Genomic DNA, 15,597 nt, shown 5'->3' with positions numbered 1-15,597 from the left:
CTTGTCGCTTCTTGTCACGATCCACATTGTATGTACTAGAGGATTCACCATGGAAAGAGGTAGTTTCAACATTCCCCCCCCCCCCCCACCTCTCTCTCTCTCTTTACATTTTTTTATTTTTATTTATTTATTTTTTTTTTTTTTTTAATTCCAATATACGAAAGTATTTCGCACAACTGTCAACGCATTCTACTCTTTACGACTCCTTTCTCGACTCTAAAAATGTCACGGCGCAAACGTGTAGATGTTTAAGTGCACGCTTGAGACTCGCGAATATTTCAGATTTTCATCGAGATTAGACATATATGATGCGAGTGAAGATCTATTGTCGGGAATATCTAAGATCTCTTTTCCTTCTTTTTTCCTTCTAATAAACATACAGGTAAATCGATTTGAATATGTATCTTTGTCTATGTCTTTCTCTCTCTCTCTCTCTCTCTCTTAGTATAAGACTTCAAATCATCCTCTCGAATATTTCTTGAATTCTGATATTCCTTCTCTTTGAAAATACGTATTTTTCTCGTTCGATATATTAAGAAAAAGACAATGCGTGATCGGAATGATTTTTGAAACAAGATCGAATAAGAGAAATCGTTCGGATATTTTTTAATATTGGAAAATGAAATTAGTTCGAACGATTAGCCGTATGCGTGATTTATCAAAAACAATAGAATGAAACGGGAGGAACGTTTGCCCTGGTCGAGAAGTTCGATGCAACCCCTAAATAAGGTTTGGGTCGAGATAGCGACGGCAACAGCCGCGTCCAAAGCACGACCATCCTGTATGAATAAATTCATGATAAAGGAGTTAGACCAAGGCTAAAGAGAGATAGAGAGAAATGTATATATATACATATATATATACTGGGCTTTCATAAATCATTGGAGTAACATGAAGGTGTATAAATGAACGATAATTAGAACTTTAAAATAAATTAAATGTCTATAGAGGAAAAAAGAAAAAGAGAAATACGAAGATGAGAATAATATAATCGATATTATATCGAGAAATACGAAAATAAGTATAACATAATATGATATTGTCGATATTATCGAAACAATTTTATATTTCAAATTAAACCTTAAAAATAATTCGTTTTACTAATTAACACAAATATATATTTATTGTACGTGATAAATATGGATTGTATGGAATAAAAGCTACCGAAAATTAGTCTTGGTATGGCTTGGAGAGAAAGAGATAGAAAAACAGACAGAGAGAGAGAGGGAGAGGGAGAGAGAGAGAAGGGAGAAACGAGACGATGTGGCTAATCCAAAACAATGGAATGCACGGCCAGGGTAAGCGAATTAATCTTTCACGTTGCCGGATGCACAATAGGCCAACGAAGTTACACGATAATTACGCGTGGGATTCGTTATTGTGCGTAATTTCGAGCTGCGACCGTTTCGGAATTGTACCGGCGGTTAACTTCAAAGGGAGAACATTCGTTTCGGGCAACGTCGAGCTTCGCGTCACGCTGAGAATCCCTTTTTGGTAAGTTTATTCGATTTTCTTTTGGGATTGTATGTGTACATGGAAGCGGAATAGTCTTTTTCTATGCTACCAAAAGAAGAACAATAAAAATACTATATATGTAGTTATATATTTTTTCTTTTTTCTATGCAAAGCAAGCAAAGGGCCAACAATATTATAGAAAGCTTTGCTATATAATCGAATTTTTGGTCAGTCGAATTTTTTGAAATTTGATTACGGTCTATCTATCTATTTTTACATATTCAAGAAAGTCCCATATTGTAAGTTCTCTTCGTTTTTTTTTTTCTTTTTTTTTTTTTTTTTTTTTTTCTTTTTAATATCTCTGCTATTTCCAGTGAAATATTGAAAGATATGAGGGGATAAGATTTTTTTTTTTTTTTATTCCATTTACATACGTAGATATATACGTATATATATATATATATATATATATATATATATATACGTAGATACGTCTTAATACTACGAATTTGTCGCATTCTGACTTATCGATCATGAATTTCTTCTCGGTGATTTAAAAATCTTTCTTAAACCGAAGTAAAATATAAAGATATCTTCTTTAAATTGGTCGAGAAGTCAAACATCAGTCATTTTATTTAAAATGGGCACTCTTGGGCGAACTATGCGTTCAGAAGGATACGATCACCCTCTCTCGAGATAAGATTATTCTTTTTCGAGTCTCGCCCGAGGAAATTCGCCAAATAGGATGGAGAGACGGCGTTGGGCATTTAGACGGGACGATAAGGTCGACTCGATGTTCTCAAAACGGAAATTGGACTCCGTGCCGCTAAACGTCGTCCCATTGTCGTACGAACAAAAGTTCTTATAATAAGATCGCGTCGTTTAATATTATATTTGTCGTAGAAATTTTCACTCGATATTTCTTGATGATATCAAAAAATTCGAAGTTACTTTCTCGTGTATCGATCGGAAGTCGATGCGATGCTCGGAGTTCTCTGTCAAGCCCTTAATAACAGAGCGTGCGCTTCGTTTACTATGTAATACAAGGGGGGAGCAACGTCTACGACGTTATTTCTCGCTAGGCAATTTTCCGCAATACCTACCTAAGTTCTCCTTCCGCCATTTTTCGTGGAATCATTCTCATGGAAAGCCAATGCACCGATGCACCTGTTATTCGCCTTCGATATACCATTGCTGCAATCACTCGCTTATTCTTTCAAAGCGCGAGACGCCGTCGTTCTTTTTTTCTTTTCTTTTTTCTTCTTCTTCTTTTTTCCTCCTTTTCTCTTCCTTTTATCTTTCTTTCTTTTTTTTCCTTTTTATTATTTTCTTTTTTTCTTCTTTTCTTTTTTTTTTTTTTCTTTTTCTTTTTTTTTTTTTCTTTATTCCTTCCTTTACCTCGTTTCCGCGAGAACGATCGCACCTGAACGCGAGAAATATTCCATTTTATACTTTAATAAATTCCGATAAATGATATTGCTCGTTGAATCGGATGCATGTGTGTACTATTTGCGAAAATTGGATGAAAATTAAGTTTATACATTGTCTGATTTATGGGAAAACGTTCCAGCGTAGGTTGAGTCGTTGATCAGAATCTACGTTTGTACATCCTTATGCGTTGAATTTAGCGAAAACAAGGGCGTGAATGCAAGAATAACGAAAATTGAATTTCCGATAAAGAGGGGTTATCCATTTCGCTTTTAACCGTCAATCCTGAAGCGTAGCACTTTTGTGCTTCCCGCGTATAAACAATATTAAACGTCGCGGACGATGCAAGTGCTTTTGTGTATGTTTATGTGTGTCACTACGTACACGTACGTATTTCTACGTCAGAAACCGTTTCCACCGTTTTACGCTTTGAACGAAATTGTCCTCGATGGTGGAGGTGCGCGGTGTGCCATCTGCGTCTACAAGAGTAATTACGTTTTGCGATCGTACTTCCGTGTATTCCGACGTTAAAGCCCGCGCGTATTTGCGCATTACGGCGATGCAGTAACGTACAAAATGAAACCGAGGGAAATTTTGTCCTTAAAAAGTAAGTAAAATAAACCGTATGTACGAGCGATAATCGAAATGGAGAATTACTTGGGGAACATATAATAGAAAGAGAGTTTCCAAAAATAAAAAAAAAAAATAAAAAAAAAAGAACAAAAAAAAATAAAAAAAAAACAAAAGAAATGTCCATTTGAGCAATATATCTACATATTATATAGTGGCCACGTTTACGCGAAAAGCGGTTCGACGAGACTCGCGATCGTCCCCTATCTCCTGACTCAGCTCGTGTAGCGCACGCTGCTAGAAAAATGACGGCGATTGAATTTCAAATCTGGACCCACGATCGGACGACTTTTCCCGATCGTTTGATCTGGTATTTAAAACAGCCTCTGCTTTCTTGAATCTAGAACGCCATACACCGTAATCTCTCGAGCGTCCGTTTGTGACGATAGAAAAGTACGGTTGTTGGATCGAACGTTCAAATCGATAGATAGATAGATCGATCGTTCGTTCGTTCGTTCGTTCGTTCGTTCGTTCGATCGATCGATCGATCGATCGATCGATCGTTAGTTCGTTTTGCCTTTATCGATAATATACTAGCCGAACGTGGTACGTTATATTTTACGTTTGCTCGGGCACACGTACAAGACACGATTCTCTCGTTCTCGTTCCATTGTCGAGAGCAACGCGAGAATCTATGTATATGTATAACCTCTGATTTTCATGGCTCGCGACGAAAGAAACGCGTTGTTACGAACGTTTTGTTTTCGGCTTTCCGTTCCACTTTTTGTTCCGCCCACACGTCGTCCGATCGAATCCGTAGGAGCCACTGAATGAATACGAATTATCGTATTAGAATTCGAGCCTTTCTCGAAACTCGTTATTTATTCTGGCACAAACGATAAGCTCATATTGATTTCGAATTTGCGTTGATTCTCAATAATAAATACGTTTATGCATTACCGTATATATATATACACGTTAGATACATATCGCGTACGAATAATACCGAAAAATGATTTCTTTACGTTTACACGATTGAGATAATCAAGCAAAACTTTTAACCTAAAAGGTTAGGACCATTCAGATTTAACAGACTTCGAATCATTCTCTTGAACAAAATTTAATTCTAAAAAGGTGAGAGAAAATTTTTGCGACGGCGATAATATTAAAAGAGTAACCGAAATCAAGGAGATCCATAGGATTCCTCCTTCTCTATCGCCCATCGTTTCTTTGTTAAAGGGACTCTGTAAAAGAAAAAAATGAAAAAAAAAAATAAAAAAAAAAAATATCATTCCCACTCTTTCCCTCCCCTACCTTTCTTTTTGGGCTCTTCGTCTCAACTTCGAGTAAACGTTCCTAATGCGGCAATGAATTCGTATTTGTCCAGGACGTTGAAGGTGTCTGGAGGTGAGACGAGGAAATAGAAAGAGAAAGAGAAATACAGAGAGAGAGAGAGAGAGAGAGGAAGAGAGAGAGGAAGAGGTGGTGAGATGAAGAGAGAAAAAAAATGAAAGAGAAAGAGACGGAGAAGGAGGTGGAAAGGCAGTTGGGAAATTCACGTGCAAACGAGACGTACACCCTAACTCGCTTAATTTCGGGTGAAGAACGAGCGCTCCTCGTTCTCTGCGAGCTTTTTTACGCATACACGAATTTTACCTTTAGAACTCCCTCTCACTCTCGCTCTTTACCTATTTCGAGCGCACACTCGAATGATTCTCCCTCTTTCGCTTCCTTCTCATCCTCTTTTTCACTCTCTCTCTCTCTCTCTCTCTCTCTCTCTCTCTCTCTCTCTCTCTCTCTCTCTCTGTCTCTATCCCTCTCTCTGTTTGTCTGTCTATCTGTCTATTTATCTCTCTCTCTCTCTCTCTCTCTCTCTCTCTTTCTTTTCTCTCTCTTTCTCCCTCTTTTGGATTCTCGCATTCTCATTTCAACTCCTTTAGTTCACTGAAATTTTTTCGAAAAAAGACGAGAATTATCCTAACGAATTCTCTGTTAGCCGACAATGAAGCCGGTTGTTGTAATGTAGTCTCCACTATCCGTTTTGCGATGTCGTCTCCTCCATGTCTCCGTAGAATTTTTATTCTGCCGTTTAAGTGCAACGAAAATAATCGTATAACGATTTAGCGAAATGACTATTTTGAATTTTTTTTTTTTTTTCTAAAATTTGATTAACAAATAAATTGACTGACATTTGATCCATTATTTTTCTCTCGTTTCAGGTAAGTACGAACATTCTGCTGCCGGTTCTGCTGTTCGTCGCGACATCATTTTTTGACATCTTCAAAATGTTCCTTCCCGTGAGAAAAAGGGGTAAACATAAAAAAAAAAAAGAAAAAAAGAAACGAAGAAACAAATCAACGATCGAACGATAAGTAAAAATATCTTCTCTATTGTAATCTAATTTCATGCGTTATTATCTTCCCTTAAGCAATATAATCTTTAACTCGATAAAAGACATATTTTTCAATCACTCTGAATAATAAAAATTTTCATTTGTTTAGAAAAAGAAACTATGAGATATTATCTTCATAATAAAACGTGTAAGTAGTTTGACGATCTAGTTTTCGTAGTAGCGTTGGACTACTCGTTTGTACGGGACGATTTGCGAGGTGCGAAATTCGCGCTATTGCACTAACACGAGGACGACTAAATTGCTCGCTTAATTGTAATTCTAAAGCTCGGGGCCAACGATGCGTGATACATTTTTAATACTGCAGGACATCAATCCCGCATTAGCGCGGAAATATCCTACCGCCTGGCGCGCTTCGTGATTCGTAGAAAAAAAATATTGGTGTGAGGAAGTGTGAGAAAAAGGGGGTTGGGACGTATACTTTCGAAGATCTAGAATTGCGCGACACGTAACGACCTTTCCCGAGACCTTCTTCTTACCGTTTCACTCTCGTGCCCCACAGGGGTGCTTTCAAAACGAGGACATTAACTTTACGGTTTCTAGATTGCGCAAGAAAGAAATGAAAAGCCGAGCTTTCTCTCTCTCTCTCTCTCTCTCTCTCTCTCTCTCTCTTTCTCCTTCTCTTTCTCTTTCTTGCTCTCTCTTTCTTTTACTGACAGTCTTCTTTTTTCGTTTATTTTCCTTCCTTATTTCGAAAAGACGCTCTCTTTGAAGACGTTTCAAAGGAAAAGAAAGAGAGAGAAAGAGAGAGAGAGGGAGAGAGAGAGAGAGAGAGAGAACATGAAGGAAAGCGACGCGTCGTCGGGCGACTTCGAAACTTTTGTGAATTCCCAGCGATATAGGAAAGAAATAATCAAGCGTTGTTATACTCTTGGCCGCGTGAGCTTTCTGAATTCTTGAGAAAAAACATGAGAAAGGAAAAATATAGCTTGAATGTTTCTAGAAGAAGAGCATTTCTTTTTTTTCTCTTCTTCTTTTTTTTTTTTTTCTTTCTTTCTTTCTTTCTTTCTCTCCTTTCCTTCGTTCCTTACCTTTCGTACCACTTATCATTTTTATATATATGGTAAATTTAAACAACGAAAAAGAGTTGATTCACACTTTATATTCTAACGATTTACATTTGACTATTTCTTTTGACTATTTGTTTCTTTTGAGAGAAATTCTAATGATGGAAAATGAGGATCGATGAGAAAGCCATCGTTCATGATTATCCTTGATATAATCCTAACGCATCTTATTTTTCCTCAGATTTACATTATATGGATGGAATAGTTTAAAGCTTGCACAAGGATATTTGAAAATATATTATAGGGCTATTTAAGAAATAGGATATAAGCCTATCGAAATAGAGAAGCATTATGAAGGTGAATAAATATGTATGCGTACATACTACGAAGGGTTTAGAGGGATGGGGTTTAGAGGGATGAGGTTCAGAGGGATGAGGTTCAGAGGGATGAGGTTCAGAGGGTCGAGGGGGCTCTCTTGGAAGATAAAGGGCAACCGAGAAGTAAGAATTCGATTATCTCGACGGATGCTCGAACTTCTCTCGGATTTCCTGGTGCGGATAATGGAGCACTCTTTGAAGAAAGCTTTCGCGCGCGAACGAGATATGCTCTAGCTTACCCCTCTCTCTTCTCTCTCTCTCTCTCTCTCTCTCTCTCTCTCTCTTCATCCTTCTCCCTTTTTCCGCGCGAGAATTCAAAGCTTTTGGTGAACGGTGGAGGATAAAGCGATAGAGAGGAGAGAAGAGAAGGAGGAAGCAAATGCAAGAGGGCTAGATAGGCAGGGGAGAACAACGGTAAAAGGAACGAACAATACCCGAAATTTTAGTAGAAAGTGGAAAAAGAGAAAGAGAGAGAAAGGCAAAGGGTGAAAGAGAGAGAGAGAGAGAGAGAGAGAGAGAGAGACAAGAGAATGAAAGAAAAGGGAGTAAGCGAGATGGATGACTGTGTCTTTACACGCGAAACGAGTAGACGGAATTTCAAGGGGTGGGACACATTTGACGGATCTTCTATGGCTTTTGCCTTTTCCACAAATACGCCTTTTAATGTACGCTAAATATTTGTGGTCCTTTCATTGTGCATAAGTCTGTAAAAGAGACAAGGAACAAAGAACGTGAGTGCTGCCGTCAACCAAATGTGCTCCCATTACGACCGAAGATTATTCCTTTTTTTTTTTTTTTTTTTTTTTTTTTTTTTTTTTTTTTTTTTTTTTTTTTTTTTTTGTTTTTATCGTCTTTTCGGATGTACGTTTTTGAATTTACGTTTTGCAACGAGAAAAAGATCGACGTATGAGCTAAAGATGCAAATTTATCGAACGATTATCCTTTCACTTTTTGCCCTTATCCGATACGATGCTTAGAATTTGCAACAAGTTTAACGATTCTCGTATCTTTTATATATATATATATATATATATATATATATATATATATATATATATATATATATGTATATATATGTATATATATGTATATATATACGAGTATATCAATGTGTGCGTAAGAAAAAGAAAAGTTTTTCGGTTTCGATCCTATACGCAGCACGATCTTCTCGTGCGAGCATCGATCAGTCCATCCATCACATCGTATCTTTTTGTCGGCGATCGGCAGACCGATGTAAGAAGACTTAATCCACCTCACGTAGGGAGGTATCGTCATTCGTTAAAAGATGTTTTATACTTCTCCCTGTCTCCGACTTTTTACGCCATCGTCGTCGAAACTTGTCTCGTTGAGGAGTTAACGGTTCGAATGAGTTTCGGCAGAAGCGTAAAATATCATAATAGTAAAATTGACGTAAAAAATAATATTGACGTTATTGCATTCGGTTAAATTATTGTCTTAATAAAGTCTGAAAGAAGAAGAAGGGGGGAAAAAAAAAAGAAAAGGAAAAGGAAAAGAAATAGAAATAGAAACATAAAGTACCGTCGTAAAGTATCGTAAAAAGCTCTTTTTTATTTGATTTGATTTTGCACGTAAAACAAAAGTTAAAAAAGAATAGCGATAGTAATCGAATCAAATAAAATCAAGGATGCATTTTTTTTTGAGCTAGGTCAACGATAGAGAAACGGAGTTTTAGCAGTGCGTAACGGTTCTGTGTTTCTGAATTCCAATAGAGGAAGAGAGGTAAATTGAAAAGCTGCCGATAGTCGGAATCGGTCTTTCTCCTCGCGTAGGTATCCCTTTTCTCTCTCTCTCTCTCTCTCTCTCTCTCTCTCTCTCTCCCTGTCTTTCTCTCTGCAACACGTACACGATACACAAACGTACGCACACACTGTAGTTGGGTGGCACTACATTGTTGGCTTAACTGCTCGTGGAAAATTGGGTGGGCAAAGCTTTGACAGGTTGTTTGGTAAACACGGTTCGCGTTTGCGTGCAAACTATATAGGCTGCAGCAGTGGCAGCACCGACGACAGTGGTGGCAGCGAAGCCTATCCCTACTTGTGATTTGCCAGTGCTCCCTTTCAGCTCGTGTTACCATAGAAAATAGCCCCATTACTCTACCGGTTTCATGTGCTATTGCCGACAACTCCGAACGTATTCCTTTGCCATAGCGAGAACAAGAAAATTTGAGAGATCCTCGTAGAACGAAACTAGCAGAAGATCTTTTTATTCTGAACTTCTCTATGAAAAAGAATTCTTCTTTCTTTCTTCTTTCATTCTCGTCTAAGTTCATCGAAGAAAAACAAGAGAACGGGTGCTCGGAGGAAACCACGTGGAATATTGCCAACTTTGTGCACGGCCGACGATCGTAGAAATTTACACGTTCGCGCCTCATTATGCGAACGGAGCCAGTTCTCTCTCTCTCTCTCTCTCTCTCTTTTTCTTTTTATCTTCCTTTTTTATCTACTTTCCGAGTTACCAAGCGGACCGGAGCAATGTAACACCCTCGGTCCGTTCGTTTTTTATTCTTGGCTCGAAGTACCACCTTCCTTGCCTCCTGTCCGCGCCTTACGTGCCTTCCAAGTTTCTGCTTCAGTTTGGCACCAGAGGAGAGAAATTGGATGGCTGCAAGTTAGTCGAGGTTGAATTTTTGGAACAATAGAATCCGCCATGCGAAGGTGAACGTGTAAGTGTCCCCCATGGAGACCTAAGCCTCTGAAGACGATACGATGGTAAAAGGCTTGAGGAGAAGGTGAAGAGATAAGAAAAAAAAAAAAAAAAAGAAAAGATCGAAGGAAGGTCGAGTATATCGACGTGCCGTCGCGTTTGACCATCTTAAAAGGTCCTCTTTTCCTTCGAAACCTTCTTCTTTCCATTTTCGATTCTATTTCTTTTCCTCTTATTTCTCTTGTATCTTCGACAAGAAGCCATCGTAGAATGGCATTTTCTATTTTACAAGTCCTTTATCCTTTACAGTCTCTTTAATTTTATCTTTTGCCTTACATCATTGTAAATATCTTATATATACGTTTCGATGAGAATTATTTCATTATTTCGATAACTGACGATTATGGAATCTTCAATGTCGATCAATGAAAAAAGAAAAAGAAGACAAAAAAAAAAAACAAGAGGATTTATTTTTCAATTGAAAATTGAATTCTAACAATGAAATTCCAAGAACCCTTTTCTTCTTTCCTATCAATGATACTCTCGGATTCTTTTGACAGTTTATCGATTATACCTACCTGTAAAAACAACGTTCACCGATCGGCATGAAGTGTAAATTTAGAAATTGTCGTGACGCGGCTACGTAAAAAGATAATGCAAATCGATTGGTCGAGCTGTCTCGATGTTGGCTACCAACGGAGGTTCTAGTTATAGACTGAAATCAAAGTTCAATTAACTTTTCTGACGGCGAACAATCGGTGGCTGATGAAGCGGCCTACACGACGATCACGAATCGAAATTTCTGATAGGAACACACCATTCTATTAATGTGTCCCTCACGTACATGCATCTACACATAGAACATATAGTACTAGAACATAGGATATAGATCTATATGTGTGTGTGTGTGTGTGTGTATAGAAAGATCCATAGGTTCACGAACAGGACAATGTATTTTTTTTTTGTTTCTTTTTTCTTTTTTTTATTTTTTTTTTTTTTTTTTTTTTTATTTTCACGGTGTGATGCGTTTGAAACTATGGATATAAAAAAAAAAAAAAAAGAAAAAAAAGGAGAAAAAAGAAAGAAAGAAAAAGAGAAAAAAATACTCGTTTACTTTTACTCGTTCATAAGACAATTACATATCTACGAATTTGTATCCTAACGCGTTTCAACATATTTCTCTCAGATCTATTGTACTTCAAATTGAATTTCTCAAATTAAATGATTCGATTTTTCTTCCTCGCGTTTGCAAGATTTATGATCTAAACATATACATACATACATACATAGGTAATTACGTGGTTATATGTTATTTTAAGTTTTCATCATGGTAAAACGGTAAATTTTGTGCTAGTCGTGCGAACGACATTATCACGAGCAGTCGAGCGATAAGATAGATTCAAAGGGCCGTAAGTTTCTTCGGCGGTAACGCGTACGATGGAGGACGAGAGATTTTAGGAAAGAAAGACAGAGAGAGAGAGAGAGAGAGAGAGAGAGAGAGAGAGAGAACGGTTCTATTCTTTTGTCGTAGGCCCGGTGACAAACGCCCTGGCGTTAAGTTAAGAGGGGCTTACGAGAAACATAACAAGCATCCTTGTTTCGTGGTAATTACGTGGGTTGCTATGGTCGTTAGACAAAATTAATTAGAAACTATGTTTCTCTCACGGTCGGCTACATTATAAAAGAATCCGATAGATTTAATAACTTAACATATTACTGTTTCTTTTTCTTCTTTTTTTTTTTTTTTTTTTCTTTTTTTTTTTTTCCTAGCCAACGAAAGCTTACGAATTCAAATGGAGTATTTCCTTGCTTGAAAAAATTTTAGTTTGATTTTCAAATACACGGACTGTGCTATTCTTTAGATATCGAAGAAACGATTCGTTTCTACGAAATTCCTTAGAAATATTCAACCTTCCCTCCCCTCCCCTCCCCCTTACTCCATCCTGTTAACCACCACTACCACCTCAAGTCGAGAAAATGTCTTCGAAGCGAGAACGGAGAAACGAGGGATGTAGGAAGAACGATACCGTTAGAAGTAAAAACCGTAGGAGCACTGAAAATAGTCGTTAAAGTCGCGTCGTAAATTATGCAAGCATACCCGTCGGCTTTTCCACTCAAGATGCTTTCCGTCGTTGCTAGAATTCCATGGAAGAACATAGCAACGAGGGGATGTGTTCACGGACCGTTACGTCGCGATTACGTGCCACTTTGAACGCAGACAATACGTATTCTCTTCTCTCTGCTATGATTCGGTAGAGACATGGGAAAAGGTATAAATTCTCGTACAATTATTGTATATAGTAATCGAGGATTTTAGAAAGCGAAGGACAACGATCGAATAGTACATAAACGTTGTTCACCTGCATATATATGTGTATATATGTACGAAAAATAATTTTATAACACAAGAGGCACTTTTTCGAGCTACCTACTACGACGTCATTCCAAAAGAGCGAAAATGACGATAATAATTTACTCGACAGCTTCGAAGCATATCCTTACGATAAATGCAATTCTTATCTTCAAACGGACGCATGCTATGGCCATAATCGTAAAAGGAAATAATAAGTGTCGATAGTAGAAGGATATATACGCGTTCGTTGTAATCACGCGATTCACGAAGTAGCACGAGAATAAAGCCAGTCGTTCGGAGATAAACGTCTCGCACACGCAGCCTTAATATTCGAAGCTTTACGTTGCATATAATTTTGAAAGGAAAATTCCGGAAGGGAAGAGAGATCGTGCCTTCGACATTGTCTCGATTCTACCATAAGCTCGAGACACGACAAGGGCGGTGGCTGAGGGCGAGGGGCGGGGAAAGGGGGCTGGGGGAGAGAGTGGGAGACTGGAGCACGACCGAGAGAAAGAGGTAGGAGGTAGATTCAGTGGAAAAAGAGGAGAGAGTCTTTTGACATAGTCGACGATAATTTAAAGACCGTGCTCGAGATTGATCTTCCTCGTTCAGGTTCGTAGAAAATTTAAAAGGGGTGTGGATGGGGGAGGAACGAGGGTTTATAATGTTAGAGAAATTCGAAGCATCCTGTTTATATACGTACCTACCTTATTTTCCATATTATTGAATAGGGCATTATAATAATGGCGCGAGCTCCATAATTATCGATTTTTATATCGAACATAGAAAATATTGTACTCATGAATGATTGTTATCGAAGCATCTATTAATTTGATATTCCGGTCGGCGGATATGGTAAAAAAAATCGTAAGAAAATTCGACTCATTGTGTCCCACTGGTTTTGCATTCACCTAGTGATCGTCACTGGCGTCACGTCGATCCACTCGTAGAGAATATCACGTGTTTTTCAACTTTCCCATTCAGCTTCTATATCAAAATACGTATATTCAACCTTGTCAAGGATCTTCTTATTTTGTCGAATCCCGTACAAACTTCGCAATGCACGCACAATAAAAACGACAAAATTTTACTTGGAATTTTTTATGACAATGATATTCCATTCATCATTTTTCTACTTTATATTTGAACGATTTATTTAAACAAAATTTTATCCTAACTCGAACTACTTACATTCATTTCAGAAATATATTATCAATTCGTGAAATATTTTGAATGGCACACGCTCCAAGAAATATTTACGATTGAACGGCACTTTTCGTTCTTATTTTTTTTCTTTTTTTCTTTTTTGTTTCCTTTTATTTAAAATTTATAATTTAAAATTTATATTCAAAGCGCGAGAAATCGCGTGCTTAATATAAGAGAATTTGTTTTCCCCGGGATTTGTGATCGCAAATTGGTGATAGGGGGAAAAAAAAAAAAAAGAATATAAGCGTATGAAAGAGAGAAGAGCATTGTGGGATGAGGTCGGGGGGAAGAGAGAAGAGGAAGAAGAAAGGTAAAAGGAGGACAAGTACGAACGAGTCTGGCTTTAAAATATGACGTTAAATATTCAGGCCCCTGTCCTCCACAGTGCTACCGAGTGTACTTGACGCCAAGGTGTAGAGCGTTTAAACGGCGCAAAATCTTCGTTAGGAAAGTTTTGAGTTCGCTTAGAGAGGAGAGTTTTTCCGAAATAATTCGATGAGCTGTTGATTTTAAAAGATCAATGTACCCTTTTTCTGATTGTCACTTAACGTTTGAATCACGATTAATTCAAACATGCTCTTCATCGGGATCGTTATTCGATCTCTTAACTGGGTACCGTAGAAAAGGAGACGATACTCGAGAAAAAGAGACGAAGCGTGATAGAGAATGAGAGATACAAAAAAGGACGAAGCTCACGAAACGGTGCTTTTCGGTTAACCGCAAACTCGAAACCGTTACCGACAATAGACAACGAGCTCGCTTAGCAGGTCTATCCTTCTCTTTTCTCCTTTCTTTTCTTTTATTTTTCGCTCTCCCATGTCCTCGGGTATCGTCCACAGAACTTTTTCTTTTTCACTGACGAGCTTAGGTACCATCGAGCTGCGCATCCTACGTCGTATTCGTGCACGTGGTTTCACAAAAATGCGCTACGAAAAGGTCGGAAAACGAAGTGTCGAAGGTTGTAGTACCTTCGCAACACGAGAGATCGCTTAACTGAAATCGCTGGTAATCAGGAATTCCTTTCTACGTCCTTCGAGTATTTACCACCTCGGAAAACGATATTCCACCTGAAAAAGATGAGAAACTATTTCCAATAGTTCAGACAATTTTAATCTTCCTTAAGATAGATGGTAATTCATTAGTAAGACGAAAATGAGCTTTTTCCGAAAATACGATTAGGACAAAAATTTCGAAGAGTAGGATTGTAGGAGTAAGAGATTTTCGTCTACCGACGAGAAAAGTTGGCTCAATAGGTCCTAGTATAAGGTACCCGGAAGAAACAGCACGAATGCTCGTTACCATTCCATCCAAGCGGGTTGATGAATAATTAGAGCACTGGGTACGCGCCAGCACGCGCTGCACGAAGTTGTTGTTACGGTACCCAAAGTTTGTAATTGATTTTGGACGGCGTGGCTCCAGTCGGCGTGACAAATTAAAATCACCGCTTCCGCGGTTCGTGATAATAGAGTTATTATGTCTCTGGGCTGCTGCAATCCCACCCTGATGCGCGGAATGGCGCATCGCTCTCTTCAATCTACTACCTTACTATCTGGTCTCTACTATGATGTGCCACAGAGCTGCCGTATTTTGAAATTTTCCAACGGAAATCAGAGCTACGTTGATTTATTTTAGTTACCAACTGATCACCAATTCCATTTTATCCACTCCTTGAATCGCTATATCAGTTGATACAGTATATACACTTTTCTCTCTTTCTTTGCGGAAACAAATATGTATTTTTTCTTTCTTTTCTCTCTCTCTCTCTCTCTCTCTCTCTCTCTCTCTCTCTCTCTATTCTTCTCTTCTTCAGAAACAGAGTTTGTCCACGATGGAAAAATAAATTTCGGTGTTAATCATCTCAACCGACTCTTGAGTTAATCTCTTAACAGGAGGATATAACGTGAAATAGAGACCGTAAAATCGATTGATCGAATTTTGTAATTTAAACTTTCCATTTCTCTCGACTATCTCGTAGTATTCCATCGATAATCGTTCGGCGATACTTATCGTTTTGGATTATCAGATTCTATCACGGCATACCGAGGAAATTATTTGCGATTATCGATGCGTTATAGGAGAGGCATTAATTCTCGCCATTCTACCCCACCTACGGAAGGATTCAAGCGG

The sequence above is a fragment of the Vespa crabro genome, chromosome 10 (assembly GCF_910589235.1).
Source record: "Vespa crabro chromosome 10, iyVesCrab1.2, whole genome shotgun sequence".
Classification (NCBI taxonomy): domain Eukaryota; kingdom Metazoa; phylum Arthropoda; class Insecta; order Hymenoptera; family Vespidae; genus Vespa; species Vespa crabro.
This window is presented reverse-complemented; position numbering follows the sequence as displayed.